Here is a 9862-nt window from a genome sequence, read left to right on the forward strand (position 1 = left end):
CAGCCGTTCGGGCTAAAAGTGAGGCCAACCGCCCTATGGAAAACTCAATGTTAAAAACACGTTTTGGGACCCCCTTTTTTCTCAGCCCCCCCTTGACGAACCCCCCCCCAAATTTTCAAGGGCTGCTCAGAAACAAAATGTGCCATTTTCCTGAAAATTTCAGCCAATTCCGTCCACAAACGCCAAAGTTATTAGACATAGAATTTTCAAAAATCCCATAGAGAAAAAATCCTAACTATATATACCTACTGGCGACCGCCAGTAGGTAATATATATATATATATATATATATATATATATATATATATATATATATATATATATATATATATATATTTATATATAAACAAAGCTTCGCCAGATGCTTGAAGCGCCTCCAGTTATCCAATTATCGTTCTCAACAGGATAATAACGAAGAGTAGAACCCAGTTTAGTGCCAGAACAAAAGGTGCCTTTATTCGTGCAAAATTCTGCTCAGCATGCCGCCACGACGCGTTTCGACTGTCTCCACAGTCTTGATCACATGGTATGATTGTTATGCCACAAATGAGATATAAATAGTAAACACAAAGGGCGGACCATATCGTCCCACCCTCCATCAGTCACAGGTTCATTTCAAGGAAACAAAAGAAAGACTGAAGACCAAATAATAGTCTTCCGTCTAAAATGTGAATAAAACTCATAGTAGGTTAGTATAATACATAATTCATTGTATAGATATATACATGTGCAACAAATCGCAAAGGTCATATATATGTACATTTAAATTAATATAAAAATGTAACAACTTAAAACCATATGCCGATTTAAATCACATATAAAATCTTGCATTTCCTTGTTGACAACCTTGATTGATAAATCCCAAGTGGGAATTTGGACTAAAGTGCTATTATGAATATTTCGAATCTAAGTAGAAAACTCTTCTCAACATATCTCGCTAATGTGACTAGGAGCATTTATTGCTATATAGTGCAAAAATTTGTAGAAAGTGCTAAGTGCAAGAAATATATGAAATGATATGATTAAAATTGTTAAATTCATGTTAACATGAAAGAGAGAGGAGCCCCTCCCTTTTGTGAGTTTAGTTCTATAACAGATGTTTACAAACAGCTAAAGCCATTCTTGATCTAAAGAGCAACCAACTGGGTTATAAACATAAGAAACTATGATATTAATGACTTGTATCCCTGAAACGCCATGAATTTGATATAGAAGTCATTTAAAAAAAAAAAATTCATAGGCAAGTGTAGAGGTCCTCGCTTGCGTTTAAACCCCCTGGGCTACGGCTGTCCAGTTATATCTAGTTTCTAAAACCCTCAAGAGAGCATCTCTATTGCCCCCTCTTTTAAGGGGTGGGATGCAATCAATGACATAGTATGATAAATGTTTCGGGTCACTGTCATGGGTGCTCTCAAAGTGGCGTGCCACTGGGTAGGTTTGGTCTTTGGTACTGATTGCTCTTATGTGCTGCAGTATCCGCTTATGAGTCGGAAGCCAAGTGCTCCCTACATATCGGAGCTCACAAGGACACTGCAGCATATAAACTGCAAATTCAGTTTTGCAGGTAAGCTGTTTAATAATTAGTACAGGCAATTCTCTGAATGGTGTATCATATTGGGTCTTGCTGCAGCCATATTTACAAGCTTTGCAGCTTGAACATTTTTTGAAACCCTTCCTCAGAGCCATGAAGGTCTCTGGGATTGGTTGTTCCAAATGATTTTTAACCAAACGATCTGACATAGAGACAGATTTTCTAAATGAGAATTCAGGTTTCCTACCTACTAGGTCACCGATGACAGGATCCCCTGTCAACAGGTTCCAGTTTCGAGAAAAGATTTTACGAATCTCTTTGTGCTGGCGATTGTAGGTAACAATAATACGAGAGGAATCCGGTACAGGTGCAGTACCAATCATACTCTGTGTTGTCTTAGGTGTCAAAGCCTGTATTCTAGGTATGTTGTTCGAACGATTAACTGCTTTTTGAACAACCGCCTCCGAGTAACCTCTCGCAAGAAAACGTTTTTTGCTTGCTTCCTGGGCCATAGCACATTCTAACTCTGTACTACAAATTCTTTTGATGCGCAGCATCTCCCCAAAGGGGATGCTACGGATCAGATGATGGGGGTGCTGACTAGCCGCGGGTAGGACAGTATTGCCCGCTGTTGGTTTACGATGCAATCTAGTCGCTAATCCCCCTGATTCCACATAAACCTCAATGTCCAGAAAGCAAACTGACGTTGTACTCATTGTAGATGTAAAATGTAAATTTAAATCATTAGTATTAAGTTGTTCTACAAACATACGTGCCCCTTCAAAAGTGCCCTGCACAAAATATTCTTCTTTCCATTTTATGTGTTGTATTTATAGATATTGCTGTTTCTGTTACTAACATAGCTAGTAGAATTTGGTGTGAAGAGTGGTAAGACATATATATATATATATATATATATATATATATATATATATATATGTATATATATATATTACCTACTGGCGGTCGCCAGTAGGTATATATAATTAGGTTTTTTTTTAATAGGGATTTCTGAAAATTCTATGTTGAATAACTTTGGCGTTGATGGACGGAATTGGCTGACATTTTCAGGAAAATGGCACATTTTGTCTCTGACCGTCCCCTGAAAGTTTGGGGGGGTTTCGTCAAGTGGGGGCCGAGAAAAAAGGGGGGGTCCCAAAACGTGTTTTTAACATTGAGTTTTCCATAGGGTGGTTGGACTCACTTTTAGCCCGAACGGCTGAATGGATTTCCACCAAACTTGGCAAAATTGTAGGGACTGGTACCCCGATGTGCCTTTGCTATGTCTCAAGATATATGCACCAGTGGTTTTTACGAAAATTAACTTTGAAAAATATATATTGGGCTACATTGGGCTATATATATGTTAGAGCCCAAATGTAGCCCAATGTAGCCCAATGTAGCCCAAAGATGGCCACCAGAGACAAAAAAAAACAAATGTAGCCCAAATATCAGCCAGATGTAGCCCAACTATAGCCCAGTGACAGAATGTCCCAGAGTGTTCTAAAGAACAACTAGAGCGCTAACAGTCTTACTTAGGACAAAAGTATGGCACACCTGAAGTCATCTTGATTGGAATAAAGTGTTCACACTTAAAACATTTAATTTGCAAAGGAACAAAATGAGGGGGTTCATTTTGCCATAGAAATTATGATTAGTGCTGAAGAAAGAAAACTTAGGGCACATTTTGAGTGACTTCTCAAATCCTCTTATATTTCATTAAAAAAATTCTGATATGCAGTCTCCCAAGATGGCCACCAGAGACAAAAGAGCCCAAATGTAGCCTAAATATCAGCCAGATGTAGCCCAACTATAGCCCAATGACAGAATGTCCCAGAGTGTTCTAAAGAACAACTAGAACGCTAACAGTCTTACTTATGACAAAAGTATGGCACACCTGAAGTCATCTTGATTGGAATAAAGTGGTAACACTTAATACATTTAATTTGAAAAGGAACAAAATGAGGGGTTTCATTTTGCCATAGAAATTTTATATAGTTGAAGGCAAGGAGCCGAAACGCGTAGACCGTCCATTTTGATGCACTTTATCTTGCACATGGTGTAAATAAATTCGTGAAAACCAACCTGTTGCTGTGCCGTGTCTTCATCTACAGGATCGTCGGAAGGAGAAACAGAAGTAATATATATATATATATATATATATATATATATATATATTCACAGAAAAAACCATAGGTTTGAGACCATATATAGTTAAGTATTTGCATTTACAAAACCTTAAAAATTCAATGAAAAAACCATAGGTTTGAGACCATATATAGTTAGGTGAATATTTTAATCATAAAAAACCAATGAAATTCCATATATAGTTAGTTGCACTAACTATATATTTCGCGCACCCGCAATCCACTGCTGATGATGCCACATATTACATCATTCATGACATGGTCAGTGACATCACTGATGACATCACTGATGACATCTCAAATGACATCACTGATGTCATCAGTGATGTCATTTGAGATGTCATCAGTGATGTCATTAGTGATGTCATTTCAGATGTCATCAGTGATGTAATATGTGACATCATCAGCAGTGGATTGCGGGTGCGCAATCCACTGCGTCATCAGTGATGTCACTGACCATGTCATGAATGATGTAATATGTGACATCATCAGCAGTGGATTGCGGGTGCGCGAAATATATAGTTAGTGCAACTAACTATATATGGAATTTCATTGGTTTTTTATGATTAAAATATTCACCTAACTATATATGGTCTCAAACCTATGTTTTTTTCATTGAATATATATATATATGTATGTGTGTGTGTGTGTGTGTGTGTGTGTGTATGCGTGTGTGTGGTTGTGTGTGTGTGTGTGTGTGTGTGGCTCTCTCTGTGTGTGTGTGTAGGTGTGGCTCTGTGTGTGTGTGGCTCTGTGTGGATAGCTTTTTTTGTAGGTGGCTCTATGTGTGGGTGGCTCTGTCTGTGTAAAGGTGGCTCTGTGTAGGTGGCTCTGTGCGTGTGGGTGGCTCTATGTGAATGACTCTGTGTGGGTGGCTCTGTGTGTGTGTGGCTCTGTGTGGGTGTAAATGCAATAGGTCATGCATATGCGAGCGATTAAGCTATTGGCATTGTAAATTACAATGCCATTTATTTAACGATTAAGCTATTGGCAATGTAAATGACAATGCTATTTATTTATGATTTTAAAAAAATATATGTTTTTTAAAAATGTCATGAGCAATGCCAATAGCTTTACCTTTAATAATGCCGAGACCATTGCATTGTAAATGCTTGTTATATTAACTCATCCTGTTCCGCTCTCCTGTAGTTCAAGCCTCAATTCTGATGTAGTGCTAATGGAATAAACATACATTGACAAAGCTATCAGATCTAGCTTTTTGTGGGCGCCAATTGAGGTTCGGACAGGCAGGTAGGTGTGCATCATAGAATGAGGTTTGGCATTTATTATCATTAATAGGCTATGGTAAACTATCCAAAGATGGCCGACCATACCTCTCAACTATTCCACTGTGCCTGTTGCATTACTATACTGGAATGGTGAAGATTGTATTTTTAAAAAGTGTTTAAAACACCTTTCAAAAACAGTTTCTTAGCTTCCACTTGTAGAAGTGGCCCTCTTTCTGATTTTTAATCAACTCTTCACTAGTAACAAATTATGGAAAACCTATTAAAAATGGTCACTGTTAGCAGTGCCAATTCAGAATGTGGATCATTGCAATAAGAAGCGAGGCACAGTACTCGTTTCTGGGAGCTGCATGGCCCTTGCAATTGTAAAGAAACAGATTTATTGTTTAGAAGGAAAAACAGTACTGAAAACGGAGGCACATACTATTTGACCAGCCATGGCCCTGATGCAGACTATTTGTATTGAGCATGTGCAAAATGCTGTCACTCGGACAGAGGAGAACCAATGACTTAAGGAGACTGGCCCATTAACCATGAAGTAAGCTGTGGCGGGTGGAAGCAAAATGTGAAAGTCAGTTTAACAGACCGGTGGATGAAGACCATGTACATGTTGAATAAAAGTAGTCTAATGGTAGCCTAATCTATCTCAAAAGGCAGACCCAATTAGTACCTCAGCCAGGGGCCACATTACTGTTTTTCCATAGCTTCCATTTGGCCATGGCTACCTGGTCCCGGTCTTTATTCCCATTGTTGTGATGCTTGCAATTTTTGATAACTTTTTCCACAGAGACACTTCAATGAAACAAAAAAAATCAGATTGAAGTCAAATATACAGAAATCTAACTTGTCTAATGAAACATTACTGCACCCAATTTTTGAAACGTCCCTTCTTCTGATTTTGTCCCTGCATCTTGATGCTTTCAGAAGAGCTTGGTAACATTATCTTGTAGTCTTGAAACGTTGTTCTAGACAGTCGGATCTGCATTGAGTAATATTTATGTGTTTTTATAAACATTTCTTGTGACATTTAGTGTACTATAAAAAAGAAAACATCTGAATAATTAATTATCTCAGTTGAAAGATTTCACTTGGAATAGCGTGACTTGCCCAGCACTAAGGGTATACTCACAGTCAACACCTACCCCGCAATTTCCTTTGGATAATCAATATCTGACTGTTTACATGTGTACAGGTAAGTGGTCCATCAGTTAGCATGTTTATTCTTAACATCACACCTGCTGCGACGGCAACACTCTTATCCGGTGACACACTTCTTCGTCTTGAGTCACCCTTCCAGCTCCCAGTGACACGCAGTCTCTCAGAAGGCCCAGCTCAACAGCAGGTACTTCAATTCCCAGCAAGGGAAGGAAGGGGAGCTGGTTGGTGAAGTCTGTTGTCCCTGAGACAATCAAGAAAATAATAAAGAAATACTGGGGCCTAGTCGCATCCGAGATTGGGATCACAGAAGATCCATTGTAGTCAGTGTATATCTGGAAAAGTCAAAAACACTGGATTTAAGAACACAACTCAGTTTAAACCCAGTAACTGGCCATCACAAATGTGGACACTGTAAAAGCTGCCCACTTACCATTGAGGGAAACAGTTTTTCACACAATAATCGTACGTACACGCTATCTCATTTCACTAACTACAACAGTACCAATGTAATATACTCCATCAAGTGGCCCTGTGACAAACTGTATGTGGGTCAAACCACACAAAAGATCAAATGCAGGATCCTACAACACATTAATCGGATTAGATGCCATACTCGAGGGGCACCATTAGTTGATCATTTTGCCAATTCCTCACCTCACCCAGAAAGCAGTAGATGGACTGTGCTTGAAAAGGTACATCTACACCTTAGGGATGGTAACCTCTCTGCTTCTATAAATCTCTAAATCTAAAAGAACGCAAGTAGATCCATCTACTCAATACGGTGACTTGCGGATTGAATGAACATGAGGAGACCAACAAACAGATGGGCCAACTTAGAAACAGGTCATATTTGTCACATTCCATTCCATAACATGAATGTACCGGCTAAGACTAGGGGGCACATTAGTATGGTGGGCGGTCTTTGTCCGCCCACCATACCAGTGGGAAATGGGACCACCCGCAATGCTAGTGGCGGTCCCACACATCCCATTAGGATGAGCCTGCCACACTGGCGGGCGCATCCCTCATTTTTTAAATTGCAGCAGCCCTTAATTCATCGATCCCTTGACTGTTTACCACGGTTTTGGCTGAGAACTATTGAGCAGCTTGGAATCCCTTGGTCATTCATTTACAGGTATGCTGCCCTCATCCATGCTTGGTCTTCACACTCATAGTTGTTATACATATAATTCAAGGGACCTACAGTCACATTCCTTATGTTTTTCATAATTACTCTAGGGTACCAAGCCCTTTCATTAATTGGATTTTACCCTTGAATTACTCTCCTCAAGGCTTTGAGGTTGAGAATCAACTACACTGTAGAAATCGCAAGATTATCGGTGAGTGCAATGTTCGTACCGTTTAACGTTTTATTCATAATTGATCCTTAGACACTTGAACCCCTTTCTCATACTAGTCTTCTTTCAACAGTCTGTCCTTTTATTTGTCCTGAAGAAGACCCGTGTTGACACCCTCAATTAATGTAGATTGTCAGGGTCGAAACGTCGACAGCTTCTTTGTCAATACATTAGGTCCCCTAACAGATTAATTTATGTAATTCACTTACAAAGGTAGGGCGACCTGTGTTAGTATAATTGGACCTTCTTTTTTAGTATCTATCTGTGAAATTTTTTGTACAGTAATTGTTCATCTTCTTGTACAATACACAAATGTTGTCACTTTTTCACTTTCCTCACTATGTCAAATTTTGCACATATGAAGTAAAAAAAACTTTGCTAATAAGATGAATTAGATTTTTCTCTATTGTGTTCAAGTGCACATTGTATTTCAATCACGTTAATTGCATTGGCTATTGAAAACCACAAAGAAATTGTTTTGACCCAACAGAACCGATTGTCATATGTATAATACATGCCCAGGTTCTGAGGGATACTGGGTTACCCGATTGCTTTAGATAGAGTCCGTGAGACTTCAACAGGAGGCAAGCTCTATCTCAAGCCCTTGGGGATCCTTTACAAGTTGATTTGAAAGTAGCACAAAGTCCTTTCTCCTTTCTTTGGCAGTCAGGCAACCACTGCAGACCAATCCCCCAAACAGCACTCAGCTTAGGGATAGTCCCCTCCTTAGTTTCTCTGGTTCCTCTCCTCAGCAAAGATTATTCTTGTTTCCCAAAAGTGATCTAAAGTTCTTGGGTCTAGGTCCAAATATCTATACTAGCAAATCCTTTGTCCTCTGAAGGTAGAGGGTCCTGTACCTAGTCCAAACCAGTTCTGTGCAGTCCTGGAGAACTTTGTGACAAGACTCCTTCTTTCCTTTGACAGTGTGGGCCAGGGACATCAGACACACCACAGGAGGTGGAGCCAGCTTTGTGAAAGGCAGGCACAGCCCTATTCAGGTCCCAGGTGTTCCCCTCCCCTCACTCTACATGCAGATGGGTCTATTCAGCCCTGTGCTGACTCACCCTGTCTCCTGGAATGCCCCAACCCTTGTTACTCAAACTCCAGACAAGGAATACACAAACTGGCAGAGGCAGGCTTGAACAGTTAGGCAAGAAAATACCTACTTTCTAAAAGTGGTATTTTCAAACACAGAATATTAAAACCAACTTCACTAAAAGATGTATTTTATCATACTGAGTTTAGGCATACTAAACTCGAATTTTTACCTGCTTCCCACAGTCATTTACAACATGTTATAATCAAACTGCCCTTCTGGCCTATGCGAACAGGTAGCCTTGCAATAGTGAAAAACAAAATTGGCTGTAATTCACTATCAGGACATGCCAGCAACATCAGGGCATGTCCTACCGTTTACATACAATGTACACTGCCATGGGGGTACCTTGCGCCTACCTTAGGGGTGACTAATATGTAGAAAAGAGAAGGTTTAGAGACTGGCAAGTGGGTGCACTTGCCAAGTTGACAGGTAGCCCCAGGCTGCACACAGGCTTCGCAGTTGCAGGCCTGAGCCATATTTTACAAGCTGCTTCTGTGGGTGGCACAACCAGTGCTGCAAGTCCACCAGCAGCATTTGATTTACAGGCCCTTGGCACACATGGTGCACTGTACTAGGGTCTGACAAGTAAATCAAATGAGCCAATCATGGAGTCACTAATGCATTACATCAATTTGCAATGGAGAGCTGTTAGAATTGGGGGTCTCTAGTTGGCACAGGTAGGTACTTGTGACAAATAGGGACCCTCTCCTCTAGTCAGAGTAAGGGGAATTACATTCCTAAAATAACCCATGCTCACCCTCAAGGTAGCGTGGCCCGAGCAGTCAAGACTTATTTCAGAGGCGTTGTAAGTTAAGCACTTGTGACCACATACAATAACCCAGTGACAACACTACAAATGGACACCACACAAGGTTTTATATCAAAAATAAGTATATTTTATATAGAGTTACCACAAGACCAATAAACCACAAAAAGAATCCACAGTACTATTAGATTTCAAGAGTTCTGGTTAAAAAGGTTTAAATCAAGGTTCTGTGTGAGTCGGTAGCTCGGACGGGCTACAGCGTTGTAAAAAATAACAGAGTCTATCAAATCCAGCGGACGCGTCGGTACAGGTCCAGTCAGTGGTCGACAGACTCAGTCACAGTACCTTTTACTTGGGGCGGCCGGCACGGATGTGCGAGCGGGTTCCGGTGATCGTCGCGGTGCAGAAAGGAAGCACTGCAGGAGGCGTTGTCCCTCGATGTGGTGCAGGCAGCGGCCCGTTGACAGAGTCGGTGGATCCAAGGCTTGCGTTGCAGGGCGAGACGGTGCTTCGATGCGGTGCTTTCAGCTTGCGGTGCAGCGAACGAGCCGGAGTT

Source organism: Lissotriton helveticus, chromosome 11 (assembly GCF_964261635.1).
Source record: "Lissotriton helveticus chromosome 11, aLisHel1.1, whole genome shotgun sequence".
In the NCBI taxonomy this organism is placed as follows: domain Eukaryota; kingdom Metazoa; phylum Chordata; class Amphibia; order Caudata; family Salamandridae; genus Lissotriton; species Lissotriton helveticus.